This window comes from Rousettus aegyptiacus, unplaced genomic scaffold (genome assembly GCF_014176215.1).
Source record: "Rousettus aegyptiacus isolate mRouAeg1 unplaced genomic scaffold, mRouAeg1.p scaffold_m13_p_13, whole genome shotgun sequence".
In the NCBI taxonomy this organism is placed as follows: Eukaryota; Metazoa; Chordata; class Mammalia; order Chiroptera; family Pteropodidae; genus Rousettus; species Rousettus aegyptiacus.
Window position 1 is genome coordinate 14,710,084 of NW_023416288.1, and position 19,594 is coordinate 14,729,677.

The 19,594-nt window shown below is 34.7% G+C and overlaps 1 pseudogene; it reads left to right on the top strand.

Moving 5' to 3' along the window:
* Positions 1 to 7,603: 7,603 nt before the first annotated feature.
* Positions 7,604 to 7,721, top strand: LOC118611155 (annotated as a pseudogene).
* Positions 7,722 to 19,594: the final 11,873 nt, after the last annotated feature.

The following is a 19,594-nucleotide window of genomic DNA, read 5'->3' on the forward strand; positions in this document are numbered from 1 at the left end:
AAGAGAAATTAATTATTGACACCTCTCGTTACTCCTCATGGAAAGCTGTTAAGAAAGGGCAGTTTAAGACATCCTGTCTGGCAGATGTCCCTCATGACCTAGAAACTGACTGCTTTATATTTTGAAGCTATAGCCTATTGGGTAACATACCAATTTGTATTTGCTTTTTCTCTTTCTCCTTTACTCTTTCATTTCTCACTTTCTCCCTTTACTCATGCAGCCTCAGTATTGCTTTTACAAATAAAGCTGCAGCACATAATCTTTACCTCGGGCTCAATATTTTTAAGAATTTGGCTAAGACAATTTGTACCAGGTATATGCCAATCTAATAAACAATCTAATAAATGTAAATTACCAGAGTAGAAACTTTAGAGTTAAATTACCTGTTTGTAGGTTAGTGATCTCTCTTGTTTATAGGGTAGTAATTTCTCTTGTCTGTCTTTGGTTCACTAAAGTGGGTTATCTTTCCCAGACTTCTGAGTTATGTAACTCAGGCCTCTGGGAAACAGTTAGGAAAACCAGATTTCATGAGCTAGTTTTTACCTGAGTCAGGAAGTGTTACAGGGAGCCATAGCCTCTGTGAGTCCAGCCAAGTTGTGCTTTATAGTCATAAATAAGAGAGGAAGACAATAATAAGAAGGCATTTTATTTATTCAAGATCTTGAAGAAGGCAAATCTCAGTTATCTGAAGAGATACATTAACTCTTTCCAGATAATTATCAATTTTAATAACCCCTGACATGCAGTGGCACCACAATTACTGAAATTTTGCCTGTCGTTAATTTTGATGAGCTGCGATTGGAAACTGAGGCTTCAGAACATCAAATGGCTAAGTCACTTGATCACTATGAACACAATGATAACTATAAAGGCTGTAGTTAGGAATCTGTTTTAATGCAATCAGAGAACTTACAAAATAAAATCGAAGGATCAATGCAGCTAACTTAAAGGATGCTGTGAAAGCCAGAGATTCTTTATGGTTTAAAGAAGATTCCAATATGCTGTAGCCACAGAGCAGATTATGATTAATATCAGACCCAGGTTATGATCGTAAGGGTACCAGAGGCTTCATAAATATTAAATTAGCAGCTTCCAAAGGTCTTTCATGTCAATGCCAGCATCATAATGGGAAAATTTATTAAAATGAGAAAATTTGAGTGGATAAACCCAAGACTACTGAGTCTCCAAATTCTTTGTACATCTCCCGTCAGGTACAAGCAGTCCTTTACCACTTACTCAAGCATCCCCTTTGCATGGAGTCCATGCAAAGACCTCATCTGAAACAGGTGTCTAGTAAAATGTTGCTGTTCTTCTGAAATCCACCACCACTTATTGCATCTAGGCTAATACCAGAATCATATTTTAGCACATCCCAAATGGTTTAAAAAGCAATAATAGAAATATGAAATGAAGAGAATACCTGGAAAATATGAAGCAGCAGGCACTAAGTGAATATGTGTGGTTATGGATCTTAGAGATGTTGGAGTAGAAGATGCAAAAATAAAGCTAAATAGAAGAGAATTCATTCATATGAGGATATTTACCCATGACACAGGATTCAAAATGTTGGCCAAAATAGTTGTAGCTGGATCAAATAATTTTATAGAATAGCTGTCTCCTTGAAGCCTAAGCATGACAATAGTCTATAGTAAATGAGATAGATATCCTGAACATTTATTTGTCATAGTATGGATTCAGAAGCATTAAGGAGTCGGGGAAGTTTATTCTGTAATGCCTAAGAATAACCAATCTTTCTACTCATAAAATAAATCAACAGACACTTAGTAAGGTGGTAAAAAATGCCTTAATAAAGGAGGCATCTGAACTCTGAGAAGTGGTGATTGCAGTTTTCTGCAGTCCAGAGACAGTGAGAGATGCTGCTGTGGAATTAGAGTACCTAATATCAATAAAGATGATGGGATTCTGGAATGATGGCACGGCCTAGGGGGCAAAACTTATCTGTGAGAAGCAAGGGAGACATAATTACTATAGTAGGTAACAATAATTTTTCCTATGGGAGACTAAGGTGATAGATTATAAATCATAATGTTCTTAGGAGTTTGATAAATGAGCATCTGACAAGGATATTCCTCCATTTATATAATAAAAACGATTGAGTGCTGACAAGCAGAAAGTTGATAGTGCTCTAGTGGAAATTATAAAACTCTCAGAGTACATAAAATGTTAAAAGTGCCCTATAATTTGGTAAGCATTGCTAGTATCATTCTTGGATTAACTCTTTAGGGAAAAAGTGGCATTATTATATACAAAAAGGTGATGTTTTGTGGTCATTGATATCTACTAATTTATTCTCAAATTATTTCTTTTTAAATGCTCAAATGTTAAGCCTTATTAATTTATTGAAGATTCTACTAAGATCATTTTGAAAGTGTTTTAAAATGCATTAACAATGATAGGATTAATGGAAATTGTTATCATCTAATATATTTAGAACAGCCACATTGTATAATTTGCTCTCACTTATGAAAAATACAGACCATCAATTATGTGGACAGTGAGCCACAGATATAGCAATGACAGGCTCATTACCCTGCACCCAACATGGTTCAGGTTCTACTCCCCAAGGAAAACCAACATGTTTGAATGTTCACCTCAATCAAGCTGAATCGGAAAAGTGAATCTGCTTTAGGAAGTACAAAATTCTTCAATTCAAATTTATATGACACAGGATTAACCCTGTGATCAGGATTAACTCTGCTATTACTCTCCATTAGCAATGGAGAGTTCACTGAAATCACATCCTACTTTTAATATGACTTAAAAGTCATATTTCTCAAGGGCCTTCTCAAAGTTTTTTTTTAGAAATTGACAGTATGTTAATTGGCATTCAATGTGAAACTGTATCAAATAATTAAGTATCTAACTATCCATTGCTGAATGAACTTTGAGTTTGTGTGTACATAAGTCAATAAGAAAAGAGACCAGTAATGGGAAATAGCCAGCTATAGCAGTTTACTAATTGTGTCCCTACCCTTGCTGATCTAGTTTATATTTGTGGAAATAGAGATGTTAACCTTATGGGGATCTCACCCTAATAGAAATGTTAACCTCTAACCAAGAGCATTAAATGTATTGAGTCTTTTATTCATTATTTCTCTTGTCTCCTCTGAGATAGGATTGAAAAAAGAGATTATTTGAAGATTTTTAAGTTAGTATTCAAACAGAAAATAAAAATCTGATATTTGTTGGAATGTACAAAATCAATATATCAAAATATTATCGAAATACTATAGATTATTTCTGGACAGAAAGACTTTAGTTAAAGAGATGCCAAAAGCAACAGAATCCTATGCAAGTAAATATAAAACTGCATGACAATCTATTAATAGGAATTAATCTTTGAACTCTGTACTAAGCTCAGAGATCAACCTTGACTAGTACTGCTTCTCCTAAATTAAGTTAGCCAATTTACCAAAAACTAACAACCTGTGTTGGGAAACCCTGTTGTTACTACCCACTGTGCCAGTATTTCAAGGAGGTGCTATCTGATGCAAAAATCCTTACCATTAATCCAACAGTTGCTCAGCTGTTGCCTGAAAAGGGATGTCAGGATGAACACCATGAGCTTCAAATGCCACCTCCAAGAATCGAGAGTATAACAAGAAATACTGGTACAGAGTTTCATTTGGAACAAGAAGAAAACTCAATCTAGCCAAACAAAGGTTTCTGGAACATTTGACCTTTGTGTCAGCAAGAAGAAAAAAAATTTAACCAATATTTGTACTCTGTAATTAGCTTAACCTTATTGGAAGGTATTCAGTAACAGAGCAGAATATCAGGACAGGCTATAGGAAATGTCACATTGTTTCATAAAGAGCTCTGCTCAAGGTAATTTATGAGAAATAGGAGGCTGACTTAAAGTGACCACTTAGGATTGTAAAAATCAAATCAATTTCATAGTTCCTTTACATTTTATTGATGTTTCTTCAGCTTTTATATTTCGTACAGTTGAAAAAATAAAAATATCTCTGCTATGTATCAATTTAACCCTACTTTGAAATCAATTTTTATCTTCTTAATTTCTTTTTTAAAAATAAAAATTTGTTTTCTTTTCAGGTTTTCTGAATATAGCAGTAGAAACCATTGTACTAAAGAGGATTCTGACAACTTTTGGTATTTAACTAGAGTGTGGGCAGAAAGCCAAAGAGCTTGTTCTTTCTATGTGAAGGTGAAGACGATTATAATGTTGGCCTGGGTTTAGGATGGGGAGGAAAGAAAAGAGGAAGCCTCTGCACATTGTCTATGGAATAAGCTGTGCTTAGGAGAGTTGCAGCAAATTGTATGGTGGGGTCTGTCACCTCACCTGGTTCTGCTCTAGGCCAAATCTGCTTTGTGACACAAACACTTCTTCATTTCCATTCCTCGGCATTAGACAATCCTTGCCCTGCAACTGAAATTCCACTCATTTTCCCTCACTTTTAGCTTCAGGGTATTTCCAGGTAAAAATTACATTTCTTATAGATTTAAACTAAGAACATTTTGCTTCTTTACCACCTACTTCACCAAGTAATAGCTGATGAAGGCATCGACTGCCTCATTTCTCTCCTGATAGAACTAAAACTCAAGTTTTTCCCTCATATAATTGATAATATATATCTATATATCTATATATACCTATATCTGTACATATATACCTTTATTATAAACATATGTTTATATTTCCTCAAAAAGAAAATGTAAATTCCTAACTAATAATTGGATTTCATTTTTAGGGTGTGCAATGAGACCACATATCTGCACTTGCCTTCCTTGTTAACAGCAGATAAAAATATCAACAATACAAAATAAAATGGATCTTTTGTTCTGAGCAGCAGTGATCGATGTTGGAAATGGACCCTAATACTTTTCTTCTCTGGTTAAACTATTACTTTCTGAGATGATTATTTTTCCCTCACCATCTGAATAAGTAAATATTCCTTGAACAGAACCTAAATAGTTTTAAGGGAAAACATACTTGACAAATCAGATGTTAATAAAATTAAAACCTTTCAATCAAAAAACATTAAAAGAATGAAAAGGCAAGCCGCAGAGTGGGAGATGTTTGCAATAGAAAGAACAAATAACTCAGATCTAGAATACATGAAATTCCTATAAATCAATTAGAAAAAAAACAGTCAAACCAAAAGGAAAATACACACACACACACACACACATACACACACAAATATATGAATCTATACATACATTCATATATATAAAGATATATACATATATATAATACTTAGAAACACTTCACAATAAGATATCCAAATAGCCAATAAACATTTGAAAAGGTTCTTAAAGATACTAGTCATTAGGGAAATACAAATCAAAATCATGATTAGATACTATCTTCCAAAAATAGTAAAATGAAAAAATACTTTCATTGGTGCAAGGAGTGTAAATTTGTAATGCCTCTTTGCAAAACTGTTTTGTAGAATCAACAAAAGCTCAAATTGTGCATATTTTATGACCTGACTATCCTGGTCGCTATAAAGATTTTTGAGGATCCCAGCTTTATGTAAAGAAAACTCTCTCAATTCAGTCAGCTAGGACACTAATAACGCTCATCTTATTTGTTTCTTCTCTCTCAGGAATAATTGTTCTGCACTATCTATTGCCAATATCTTAAAGTCATTGCTTCATATATTTAACTGGTTTTTAGTTGTTCAAGGCAGGATGTTAAACTGGCCCATACTCATTCATCTTGAATGAAAGCTCATGTTGCGTGTGACTTTTTGTTGGCTACCTGCCATGGCCGTTTCATCTTCCTGCTGGGTCACTGCAGTTGTAGCTGCATTTGCCCTTGTGGCTCACCTATGTTTTAATGTCTGTCTCAATTCCAGAAATCTTTTGCCTATAATTTGAAATACTTTTAACACAAACATAGTTGGTTTGTCTTTTTTTTTAATTTTTACTTTGTCTTTTCTTTTTCCAGGAGGTAGGAAATTGAAAAAGTTTTTCTTCCACATATTTGATGAAAAATATCTCTTTATTGTAAACACGTGTTTACATTTCCCCCAATTTTCTTAACTGAAAATTGGATTCCAATTTCAGGGTTTACTATGAGACCACATATTTATATTTGCTTTCCTTGTGTTTTTACAGGTTGATGACATCAGAAAAAAGCTATTCTTGTGTATTATTAAATTTTACTATAAATTCTCTGAAATTCTTTGGATTGTTTATTAAGATGCTATAAAATTAAAGTTTTTTTTAACTTAATGTTTTTCTAAATATGAGTAAGCTAATTAAATGTGTGATGCCCCAAATATAAAACAATGGTAGTTCATTTCTCTTTAAAATTTGTTTTCTCATCTTATTTTATTCAGCAGAGAACCAGAAGGTGTAATTCTTTTGATATTTTGTTGTTATCATTCTTGATGTGGAAGCATACCATAACATAGCCATAGTAATTAAAAGTGACTCAAAAATTAAGACTTGGCATTTTGTTTTAACTTTACCCCTTTGTTTAGCAAGGCATTGACTGGCAAAATAATTGAGTAGGTAAAGTTGATTTTTGATTCATTCCCATTGACTTCAATTCTTTTTCATTTTACCTCTGAGTCAGCAACCTGAAGCTCATGTGCCTCTCCAGGTTTCCCAATTGTGGCACCAGAGCCATATAAATAGATTTTGTCCTTTTATATTCTCATTTGCTTTGTTCTCTATAAAGTGGCATGCAGTTGACCCTTGACCAATATGGATTTGAACCACATGGGTTCACATAGGCTTCGATTTTTTCAATAAATACTATAAAACGTATTTTTTCTTTCTTATATATAACACATATAACATATAATACATGTTAATTGATTATGTTATTGGTAAGGCTTCTGGTCAACATTTGACTATTTGTAATTAAGTTTTTAGGAGTCATAAGTTATACACAGATTTTGAACTATGCAAGGGATCAAAGACTTTAAAATCTATGTTGATTCAACTGTATATTGAATCTCAAAAGCATAGTTAAGTTTGTCATTAGTTTTCACTAATTGTTTAATATAGAATCGGCCACTTTTTCTGTGAGGGGCCAGATAGTAAATATTTTCATGTTAGGTTATACAGTCTCTGTTACACCTACTCAACTCTGTCAATGTGACACAAAAGCAGGCCTTGGCAATATGTGATCGAATAGATGTGGCTGTGTTCCCTTAAAACTTTGTATACAAAAATAAGCAGTGGATCATATTTGGCCTTTGCCAAATAATAATTTACTGAAGACTAATATAATCAGTTATCTTTCCCAAAGTAGTATGTTGGTATATTATCACGGACCTCTGGGAAACACTATAATTCAAATTTTAAAGGTGGGTTTTAATGGTGACAATTTCAGGTCCATTAATAGAACTATAAGTCATACATTTTTAAGCTATTTGGCACTCAAAGCAAATTGTATTACTAAAGAGATACATATACATATAAAGAGCATCTCACAAAAATAACTTTTACTGCATATTTACTATGAGCACTGTATGAGAATTTAAGGTCTACTACAATTAAAGCAATACAAAAAAAAGGGTTAGGTTGATTTTTCTTAGTGTTCCAAAGCATTGACAACTAATGATTGGTAGTTGAGAAAGGTTGAAAAATTACAAAACAGGTCTACGGTGATGTTACCTTGAACACAGCTGATCCCATCTGATCTCCGAAGCTAAGCAAGGTTGGGCCTGTTAGTAGTTGAATGGGAGACTACCTAGGAAGACCAGGTGCTGTAAGCATAAAATAATAATAATAATAAAAAATGACAAAACATGTAGTGGTTAGATATGGGAGTTTGGTAACTTATTTAGCCTCTCATTGAAAAGAAGTCTAATTGTCTTGCAAAATAATTTTCTAATGTGGACATGTAGTACTCATGTTGCCTGAGTGGAGAAGTGATTTACCCAAAAATTATCCATGTGAAGATTCATATAGAAGACATAAGTCCTAATAGAACGGAGGAACACAGGAGTAATTTTCTGTTAACTAAATTTGAAGAATAATTGTAATTTTCTCCCGAATGAAGAAACAATTCTCTACTTGTTGATGTTTTTGTATTTGTGGCCACATGTAGAATGCAGAATTGCATCCTTTTTTTTTTTTTTAATTCTAGCTTGTATAGGTTTCTTTTTCTTGAAAACCTCTCAGAAATACCATGGGTTTTCAAATAAGGCTAAAACAATTTTACTAAAAAATTGTGTGATGGATTCGAAGACTATGTTCGAAGGACAAGTTTATAGTTTCAAGTGATCTTTGGGAAAAAAATCAGTCAACCAGTGTTTCGGTCATTCTGTCACTTATAATTCCTTAAGTCTCTTTGTGTTTGTAGCTTTTTAGTAAAGTATTCCAGCTGAGATCTTTTGCCATTGTAACAACATTCTTTTCTTGACTAAATTCAGGTAACTTAATGAGTTTCTTGAAACTATATACAAAAATTGAAAGTAATATTAAGCCATTTAGAACATTTTTTAAAAAGTATATTCAAAGATTACAGTGGTCACTCAGCAGGAACATTACTTTTCTTATGCTCGTAAGAATTCTATGAGCTTTTCTAATACCAGGTAGGTCAGGATTTCAAGTAATTTTTCAAGTCATTTCACAGTAATTTCATAGTTATACATTATTCTTGAAATTTATAGCATGTCATAAATCTTGGCTTTCATTTTTACTTAATAACTTATGCTTTCATTTATTCAACCTACTACATGCTGGAAGTCAGGGAGGAACAAGTTAGATATAATTTCTGCCCTGATAAAATGCCATTCAAGATGACAGAATCAGATACTAAACAAGTAGAAAAACATATATAATGATTTCAGAATATGATGAATGCTATGAAAGAAAATGAACAAGTGACAATAATTGCAAAACATGAAGCAGTATATTGTTGTTACTCTATTTTCTAAGGAGCTTTCCTAAGGAACAGAAATTTCTTAAGATATTTGGCTATTTCATGAGAGCAATAATTTGTGTAGAATGAAAATCTATTTCTTGTGAGGTTTTAACCTACAATAAAATGTTTATAATTTTTTTACTTTCTAAAGTTTCTTAGCTCTCTAATCCCATAGACCCTCCAACAATAATCCTTTATTCATATTTCAACAAGGAGAATCCTTTAGGTTACTCACCTCCGGGCTATACTAAAAGGGAGGCCAAGAATCAGAGGGATATAAGCCACATAGCATATTTTTTCCCTCTACACACTGGTTTTGTTCAGATTGACAGGGGGTAAATTTTTCCATCAATCTGACATCAAGAGTTGGAAACTGAGTTAACAGAATTGTTTCTTTTGGAATGTTAGGCTTATATGTACCATGCCACTCTTTTGAAATAGGGTCACGATTCAGGACTTTTATTTCACTTCTGATTTAACTACATTCCATATTAGTTCATGTATGAAAAATGGTAGTCACACTAGAAATCTTGTTCTTGCTGTTCCTTTGAATATCTAAACACCTGTATGGCACTCTCAAATCTAACTTACTGCCTGTGAACAAGTAATACCACTGCAGGGCTTGGAACATAGAGTGGTAAGTAGTTCAACTAGAATTGAATTTTTCTACAAATACTAAACCTGGAAAATGGTGGCTCACATTACTAATCGGTTTATTTTTTTTCTTGAGAATAGGATGTAGGCAATTCACTGTTGCTCTCATGGAGCCATCAAAATCCAGTTTCCTTTGAGTTTTTATGTTCAGCCTTCCTTAGTATATAGCTTTCATTCAAGTTTTCCTCTCCGTTTTTCTCTATCTTTTATTTGTTTGTTTTATTTAGTTTTATTATGGTGACATTGGTTAATGAAATCCAGTAAGTTTCAGGTGTACAACTCAACAGTAAGGCGTGTGTGTGTGTGTGTGTGTGTGTGTGTGTTTATTGCCTTGTGTGTTCACTGCCCATAGTTAGATTTCTTTCTGTCATCACATATTTGACCCCTTTTCCTCCATCTACCTCCTCCCTTCCCTCTCCTGCTCCCTTCTGGTAACCACTAGTTTATTCTCCATTTCAAAATTTTACCTTGACATTGAACAAAATGCAACTAACATTCAAGAATACACATTCTCAAAAAAGTAAAATGCTATTATAGGCTGTAGTCACAAAACTTTCTAAAATTTAAATAACAATAGGCAGTGAAGAGAGAAAGCATATACTGCTATGTTTATATTTGATGCCAGTGTTGTTTGGAACTTGACAAAACATAGTACTGGCTACTGAGGAACCAAAAGGCAGAGCCTCTAAAGCTCTCAGGGCTAAAGATAAAGGAGAGGAAGCCAACTTGAGAGGGGAAGCATCCCTTAGAAGCTTGTGCTGGCAAAGAAGGATGGGCAAATGGTGGGAGTTAGGGGTCCACTAGGCCTCTTCACATCACCTATCTATAAAGGAGAGGAGCACCTCCTTACTGCCAGATGAAGGTGGATGTTTACGATCACTACATAGTCAACACTGATGTCACAGGTGGTAAGGACGTGTCATTATTAACTGGCAGAAATAGAAGTCCTGCCTCCCTACTCAGCCTTCCTTGACACAAACCCAGGTATTATGGAGCACCTTTAAAAATCCATGAGGGCAGAAGTCTAGGCTACCATTTGCCTTTGCTAGGGAGAGCAGTAGGAGTGAGGTCACAGGATTTGTTTTAGTTAGTTAGTTTGTTGTTGCAGTGTTTGGCTAGAGTAGAGTGATTATTGTGTAAAAGTTTTCTGTGTTGCTAGACTGCCTGGCCTGTTCCTTTAGCTAAAGAGAGCAGACTCTTCTGGTGTTCTTTCAGTGCACACCTGTTACCATTTCCAGATTGTTGACTTCTTCAGCTCCCACTCTGGGATGAAAGAGGCAAAACAAATCAGAACAAAACAATAACAATAACATTAAACAAAAACGATATAACCCACCAGTGTCTTTTCTCAGGTCGTAGGTTTCCTAGCCATCTGCCTAGTTTTCTCAACCTTCAGATATCTTCTAATGATTGTTTCATATATAATGTCTAGGATTCTCCATTGTACTTAGCAGGAAAAATATAAAAAAGTATGTCTATTATAACTTCTTGGAAACAGAGGTTGGCTAAGGTCACATATATTTTTAGATCTGGGAAGTAGACATATTAAGGATTGAAAAAAAAGTTTAACTTTTTCTCTTAAAAGTCATTTTTATTTAACCCAATATATTCAGAAAGCCTTCAGAAATTCAAAATGCTAATTTTATACACATGTCAATAACTTGTGTTCCATATAAGGTGAAAAACTTGTTATAACTAAACTATAATCTTTCACCCCTTCAAAAGAGCTCCCCCACCCCCATCCCACCCTTATGGCTAAATGACAAGTCCTGGAGATGAGTACTGAAAACATATGGAACAAATTACTTTCATTTAAACATACACAAAAAAGCCATTTTTAGGGTTCAGTATTTCTTGTTATTTCCTGTTTTTCTCTCAAGTTGACTTCCCCCAAGAGGAATTCTTTGTCATTAAAGGATAGAAAAGTTGAGGTTAACTCGACTCAAAAAAATTTGCCATCATCCATTTGCACACTCACAGATTTCAGAATGTTTTATCGAGGGCCAAAATGTCCTCATCCTGATGCCATGCTTGACCTTTAAAAGGAATGATGTGCTTTATGAGTTCTGAGGTGCATCCCCCCAACATATATTGAAATCAAATGCATCTTACAGTCATGGCGGGGTAATGATTGTCAATGCGTGCATGTGTGCAATAAGATCAAAATATGCATATAGAGTGTCCACGGCTTAGAAGAGAATCTTAAAGACAATCCTGTAGTTCCCTTTTATTTCTTAGTAATCAAATGGCTGTGAGATGAATTGGAATGTGTGGTGAAGCAGAGACCTCGACCTTTATTACCAACCAGGACATCAAGCAGACTAGGTTTATTCAGTTGCAAAGCTATCTTAGGAATCATCTCTAATGACTTTCAGTGCATCGATAGTTTATTTTAAGAAACTCTGTGCCACCAATGCTTTTGATGGAAGAGAGGTAAGTATTTTGTGGAAAAATATGGACATTACTGACTCTAGATAGAAGAGTGATTGCAAATTTCAAAGTCTAAATATAAAGGAATAAAACTATAAAGAAATTTTTGGAAAAAATTTAACCAATGTATTTCCCTTATATTTTTATGCAGGTACAAAAATAATATGTGATAAATATCCATGAAAACATATCTTTCAAAAAGTATTAAGTGATAGGGATTACACTGAATCTATATATTGCTTTGGGTACTATGGCCATTTTAACAATGTTGATTCTTCCTGCCCATGAGCACAATATATGCTTCCATTTATTTGTATCTCCTTCAATTTCTTTTTTCAATGACATAATTTTCCAAGAACAAATCTTTTTATCTCCTGTTTAATTTTATTCCTAGATATTTTATTGTTTTTCATGTAATTTTAAATGGGATTGTTTTCTTAATTTCTCTTTCTAATAGTTAATCATTGGTGTATAAAAATGTAACTGACCTCTGAATGATAATTTTGTATCCTGCTACTTTACTGAATTTATTTATTAGTTCTAACAATTTTTAGAGTTCTTTATAGTATAATGTCATCTGGATACCTTATATTTCTCTTTCTTGTCTGATTGCTGTACCTGGAACTTCCAATATTATAGGGAATAGAAGTGGTGAAAGTGGGCATCCTTATCTTGTTTCTGAGCATAAGGGAAACACTATTGGCCTTTCCAACTTGATATAATGTGAGCTGTAGGTTGGTCATGTATGGCCTTTATTATGGAGCTGTGTTCTCTTTATTCTCACTTTTCTGAGAATTATTATCGTAAATGGACACTGAATTTTGTTGAATGATTTTTATGCATCTATTAATGTGATCATATGATTTTTATCTTTCAATTCCTTAATGTGGTGTATCACATTAATGATTTTCAGATATTAAACTCACTTTGCATTCCAGGACTAAATCCAACTTCATCATGTTGTATGAAGTTTTTAACATTGCTGAATTCGGTTTGCTAGTACTTTGTTGCAGATTTTTGCATCAATGTTCATCAGGGATATTGTCCTATAGTTTTCTGTTTTTGTACTGTCTTTATCTGATTCTGAATCAGGGTAACAGTGGCTTCAAAAAAGAGTTAGGAAGACTTCCCTCTTCTTGAATTTCTTGGAATAGTTTGAGAAGGATAGGTGTTAATTCTTCTTTGAATGTTTGGTAAAATTCACCTATGAAGCCGAAACACTTTGTTTTCTGAAAGTTTTTTGATTACTGATTTAATTTCATTGATAGTAATCGATCGGTTCATGTTTTCTGTTTCTTCTTGACTCAGTCTTGGGGGATTGTATGTTTTTAGGAATGTACCCATTTATTCCAGATTGTCCAATTTGTTGGCATTTAACTGCTCATAATATTTTCTTACAATCTTTGGTATTTCTGTGAAGTCAGTTGTCACTTCCATTTTATTTCCGATTTTACTTATTTGGGTCCTCTTCTTTTCTTGATGAGTCTGATTAAACATTTATCAATTTTGTTTATCCTTTTAAAGAACCACCTCTTGGTTTCATTGCTCTTCTAAATTGTTTTCCTAGACTCTGCTTTCTTTATTTCTGTTCTGATCTTCATTATTTCCTTACTTCTACTCACTTATTTTTCTAGTTCCTTTAAGTGTAAGGTTAAATTATTTATTTGAGCTTTTTCTCATTTCTTGGGGTAGCCCTTTATTGCTATGAATTTCCTTCAAAGGACTACTTTCTCTGTGTCCCATAGATTTTTGAGTTGTGTTTTCATATTCATTTGTTACTAGGTATCTTTTGATTTCTTGATCTCATTTCTTAATCCATTCATTGTATAGTAGCATGTGTTTGTGCATTTTCCAGGGTGTTTTTTTTTGTAATTGATTTCTAATTTCATACCATCGTGTTTGGAGAAGACTCGATATGATTTCAATCTTCTAAAATGTATTGAGACATTTTTTTTGTGATCTTATATGTGGTCTATCCTAGAAAAAGTTCCACGTGTGCTTGAGAAGACTATATATTCTGCTGCATTGGGCAGTTAAATCCATCTGGTCTAGCATGTCATATAAGGCTGCTGTTTCCTTATTGATTTTCTGTCTAGAAGATCTGTCCATTGGTGTCAATGGAGTATTAAAGTCTCCTCCTATGAGAATATTACTGTTAATCTCTCCCTTTATGTAGGTCAGTAATTGTTATATATATATATGTGCTCCTATTTGGGGTGCATATAGGTTTACTAGGATTATGTACTTTTGTTGTATTAATCTATCATTATGTAATGTCTTTCTTTTTCTCTTATTATATCCTTGTTTTAAAGTCTATTTTGTCTATTACTACTATAACTTTGCTTTTCATTTCCATTTTCATGTAATATATTCTTCCATTAATTTACTTTCAATCTATTTGTGTCATTTGATCTCAGATAGGTCTCTTGTAGACAGCATATGTATAGGTCTTGATTTCTTATCCATTCAGCTACCCTATATCTTTTGATTGGAATATTTACTCTATTTGCATTTAAAGTGATTATTAAAAATATATACATATATAAATAAAGTGATTATTGGTAGGTACATAGTTATTGCCACTTTGTTATTCATATTTAAAGGGTTTTCCCCCTTCTTTTTTTACAGAAATCCCCTTAACATTTCTTGTAATTCTGGCTTGTTGGTGAATTCCTTTAGCTTTTTCATGTCTGGGAAGCTCTTTATCTCACCTTCAATTTTAACTGATAGCCTACTGGATAGAATAGTTTTGGTTGTATGTTCTTGTTTTTCATCACTTTAAATATTTTGTGCCAATCCCTTCTGGCCTACAAAATTTCCATTGAAAAATCTACTGATATTTTTAAAAGTGTATCCTTGTAAGTAACTAGGTACCTTTTTCTTGCTGCTTTTAGGATTCTCTCTGTGTCTCCAAACTTTGGCATTTTAATGACCATGTGTCTTGGTGTAGGCCTATTGGAATTTCCCTTGTTTGGGACTCTGCACTTCCTGATTTACATGTCTATTTCCTTCTCCAGGTTAGGAAAGTTTTCTGTCATTATTTCTCCAATTAGGTTCTCAATTCCTTGCTCTCTCTCTCATCCTTCTGGAACCCCTATGATGCAGATGTTGATACAGTTAATGTTCCAGAGGTCTCAAACTTTCCTCATTTTTTTGTTTCTTTTCTTTTTCTTTCTTTTTTTTTCTTTTTTTTCTTTTTTGCTGTTCTGATTGGGTGTTTTCTGCTACCTTGTCTTCCAATCATTGATTCAGTCCTTTGCTTCATCTAATCTACTATTGATTCCTTCTAGTGTATTTATTTCAATAATTGTATTCTTCATTTCTGGTTGGTTCTTCTTTATGGTTTTTATGTCCTTTTTTATACTTGCTATCTCTCTGTTTATTGAGCATCTTTATAACTAGTATTTTGAACTCTTTCTCTGGTAGGTTGCTTGCTTCCATTTCGTTTAGGTTTTTTTCTAGATTTTTTCCTATTTCATTATAGTGTGTTTCTTTGTTTTCTCATTTTTTTGCCTCTCTGTGTTCATTTCTATGTATTAGGAAGATTCAACATGTCTCCCAGCCTTGGTCAGGTGGCCATATGTACTATGTGTCCTGTGCAGCCTATTGGTGCATCTCCCTGATCACCTGTGCTATGGGTTCTGGTCATGTTTCTTGGATGATTATATTTGTCCTCTTATTGTAGCTAAGCGTTGTTTGCTGCTAGCACATCACTGGATGGAATTGACTCTTGGGCTGATTGGTTGTGGGGATTGGCCACACCCACAGAGTATGAGCTGCTATATAGGGGCTGACCCCACAGAGTAGGATTTGCCCCAGCAGTCTCATGTATTTGTTGAGACCACCCTTAGGGTGTACTGTGTATGAGGCTAGTTACATGGTACTCTGTTGTGGTCTGATTCCAGCCTTCAGGTGTGTTGGTTCTGTGGTCCCTTGCAAGGGGCTCCCATGTAAGCCAAATTTGGTCACTGCCTTTGATTGCTCTGGACTACCTGGTAGGAGCTACAAAGTGATCCACAGATGGTGTTACTAATGCTGGATATGGAGGCAAATGGCAGAAATGCACTGCAAGCCAAGGTCGGTTATCTCCAGTACTGGATCTGGCAGCTTAAGAAAAGGATCAAAGCACCTCAAGGCCTAGGGCTGCCTGACACCTGCCCTTATGATTTTGTAGCTGAAAGAGCCTTTGGGTAGTATGCAAGTTGGGTGGGGTGGGGAGCCAAGGAGTCACCAGGGTAAAGTGAATAAATTTCACCCAGCCAATGCAGTCAGTTTTCATGCTAGTGCTAAATTGTGGCTTTCTGCTAAAGTTTCGTTGTACCAAGGCCAGCTCCTGTTCTTTTCAGACTTCCATGATCCACCTAAGAGATACTGCAGCTCGGGCTGGCTCCTGTGGCTTGCCACCAAAAGTCACCTCTGAAATGTGCAGACCACATATGCAGGCTATGTGAGCTAAGGGCTACTTGCAGCTGATAAATGTGTGGCCCAGGGGAAGCACAGAGTATGGCTGGCTGCCCAACCAATTTGTGGGCTGGATGGACAGTGCCCCAGGGAGACACAAGGTAGAGCAGGCTGATCTCACTGGGCCAGTGAAGCTTCAGAAATGGCCACAGGAGGGTGGAATTCAACTCAGGGAAGATGGCACCTAACTGTAGACTATCCCGGAGTGGGGTCCAACGAAGGAGCAGTTGTGTCTGTCTTTCCAGTCCTCACCCTGGTGCCACAGAATTCAGTCATTCCCTATGTGTCTCTTTTGCCTCCCATGCCTCTGACTCTCCCCAAGAGCCCAGGGTGAGTGTCTGTGAGTAACCAAGTCTGTGTGCAAGCCCTTTAATAGGATGTCTGGGAATGCAGGTTCCTTCCATCTCACTGACAGCCAGAGTCCCCACTGTTATTTATAGTCAGATTTTGTGAGAACTCCTCTTCCCAGAACTGGAACCCTGAGCTGGAGAGCCCTTTTGTGAGACTAAGGCCTCTCCTTCTCTCAGAGGGACCTCTGCAGCCACACACAAGTGCAGGACCAGCCTGTTTTGCATCTCTGACCCTCCTACTGGTCTCAGTGTGGCTTTTTATTTATATCTTCAGGTGTATGTGTTATGATCAGCTAGACTTCAGGTGGTTCTCCAAGTTGCTTTTTTTTATATAATTAGGTTGTAATTTTAATGCATTTGTGGAAGGAGGTGAACCCGCTTTCACCTAGACCACCATTTTGACCCAAGCACAGAGATCCTATTCTCTATTAATAGTTGTATGGATATATATCATTTTCCTCAACGGCTGCTACAAATTGGCATTTCTGTTAGAATGTTATTTAATATGTTTTTTATTAATCTATAAAACCTGACTAAGCTTAGATACATAGTAGCTGTTCGATAAATGCCCACTGAATGGAATCACACAGTAGTTTCATTTTCACAATACTTAAGAGAGGCAACCTAGTAATGATTGTGGATAATCACTTGGGTCATTACACATACCTGATATTATATGTCACTCTTCTATATTTATTATGTTATTACATCTGTGAAAAATCAGTCCTTGTTTGTAAAATAACCAGTAGAACAAGAATTCAAATCATGACCATTTGATTTCATATCTGATTCAGTTGCCTATTCTAGTTTACTTCACACACAAACATATATTTTCTTTCCAAATTTTATTGATATTGACTGTAATTATTTTAATCTAGCATGTATTTTTCATGTTACTAAAGTATTCTGAATCACATAGGAGATTTACTTTCTTCTGACATTTCCATTAAGTTACGGCTTTGTATATTAGGCAATAGCAAGCATAACTAAAGAAATTAGTCGAAGTATCATCATTCTCAGGTGAACTTCTCTTTTAGCCACATGTCTATTTCCTTTGAACTCAAATTCCCATACAATGGAATGTCCTATTCTTGTAGCGATTACCATAGGTTTACTGCAGTGCCTGCTATATGCATGTTAAACAACAAAATGCAAATCTGACATATCGGAGAATCAGGAGAAGGTGAACACTTAAGAAGAAAAGCTTTATTTGCATAAGATATATGTCTATCAGATGCTCTTCAGCATCATAATTAAAATTTTCCTGTTCAAAGAAGGTAGAAATGGACTAGATAGCAAACGTTTTGTACAAGGAAATAGTAATCTATTTGAAGTACTTTAAATGGTAAAGTTTCCTAAGTATCTAAAAAAATTGCACCGAAAATACAAAATTATAAGTATTTACTTTTTGTTATTATAAAAATGAACATTTAGGTCAGTAGGTAAAGTGTTGGGCTTCTCCCCCCCCCAAATAATAGTTAATTGGTTTATTTATTATAGGATTCAAGTTATCCAGCTTTTTTGCCAGAAAAGATGAATGATTATTCATGTAGAACAGGGAGCAGAGTAGGGCAAATAAGAACAAATACATAGGCAATGATGCCCTCGATTTTTACAGCACCATCTATTGTTGTTGTTCTCTCTTTCCCTACCTTACACCCTCTCTCTCTCCCTTCCTCTCTCTCTCTTTCTTACCTTTCACTCAGGGCTTCTTCTGCTTATTATTATTTTTTTTATGAAAAGGGCCATTCTAGCCCTATTAAGTGAAAATGTGACTGAGAGCAGTAAGTTTTAAATTACCTGTAATTTAAATTTTTAAATTACCTGTAATTCAGGCTACAAGTGATAAAAATTTAGGGGTTAAGATCAACGGAAACTGGGAGGAAAATTTTAAAAATAGAGATAAAGATTTATAGACATGAGACTATTCAAAGAAGGCCAAGTGCTGCCAGTCACTGAGAAACAAATTGATGACCAGAAAATAAGATCAGATTAAGAAATATGAGGTTGGTAGGGCCTCCTCAGGCACAGGCAAGGGACATCAAAATATATTTTTAGCCAATTATAAAGAGTCTCAGAATGGATAACGCTGAAATCTTTTTACACTACATCACAATGTGTCACATATTCCTTGAGAAACTCAATTACCAAATATCCCAGACAGCATGAGTAACTCTTATTGAAGTGAGAAAAACTTTGAAAGCTACATGAAATGCTAAATTGGCTTTCAGGGTTCAGAAAAGTATTTTATAAGTAGACATAAACCCTGATTTTCTTCAGTGCAAGAAACTCATATCTGCAGACAAGTACTTGTTACCCGTGAAAGGTAAATAAAAAAAAAAAAGGGTGTAAGATTGTTCTGAGCCCTTAAAATAAGTACAAACATGCATTTTATTTATAATTATTTAAGATTTTTTTAGCTTATCTTTCTTCAGTTTAAACTCACCTGGGAGAGGTGCATAAGGAATTAAAAGTATACAAGTATAGAAGGTATATACATATTGAAGGATTTTGAAGGGGAGCAAGGATGAGTTTTATGAAGGGGTAAAACAAAATAGAATCATCGAAATAAGTATTAGAGGAAATAAATTAATTTCTCCTAAGAATAATAGAACATAAATGAACATAAAAAACTTCAATCAAATTGCTTGAAATTCTCCTTTGTATTGTAATATTTTTTTCTCCCCAGATTTGATTTAGGAACATGACTGTCTATAATTAAGAATGAAATTAAGTCCCCAGGCTCTCCCGTATCTAGGCATGGAATCAAGGATAAATTTTAGTCAATGGATGGAAATAGAAATAATGTGCACAACTGAAAGGA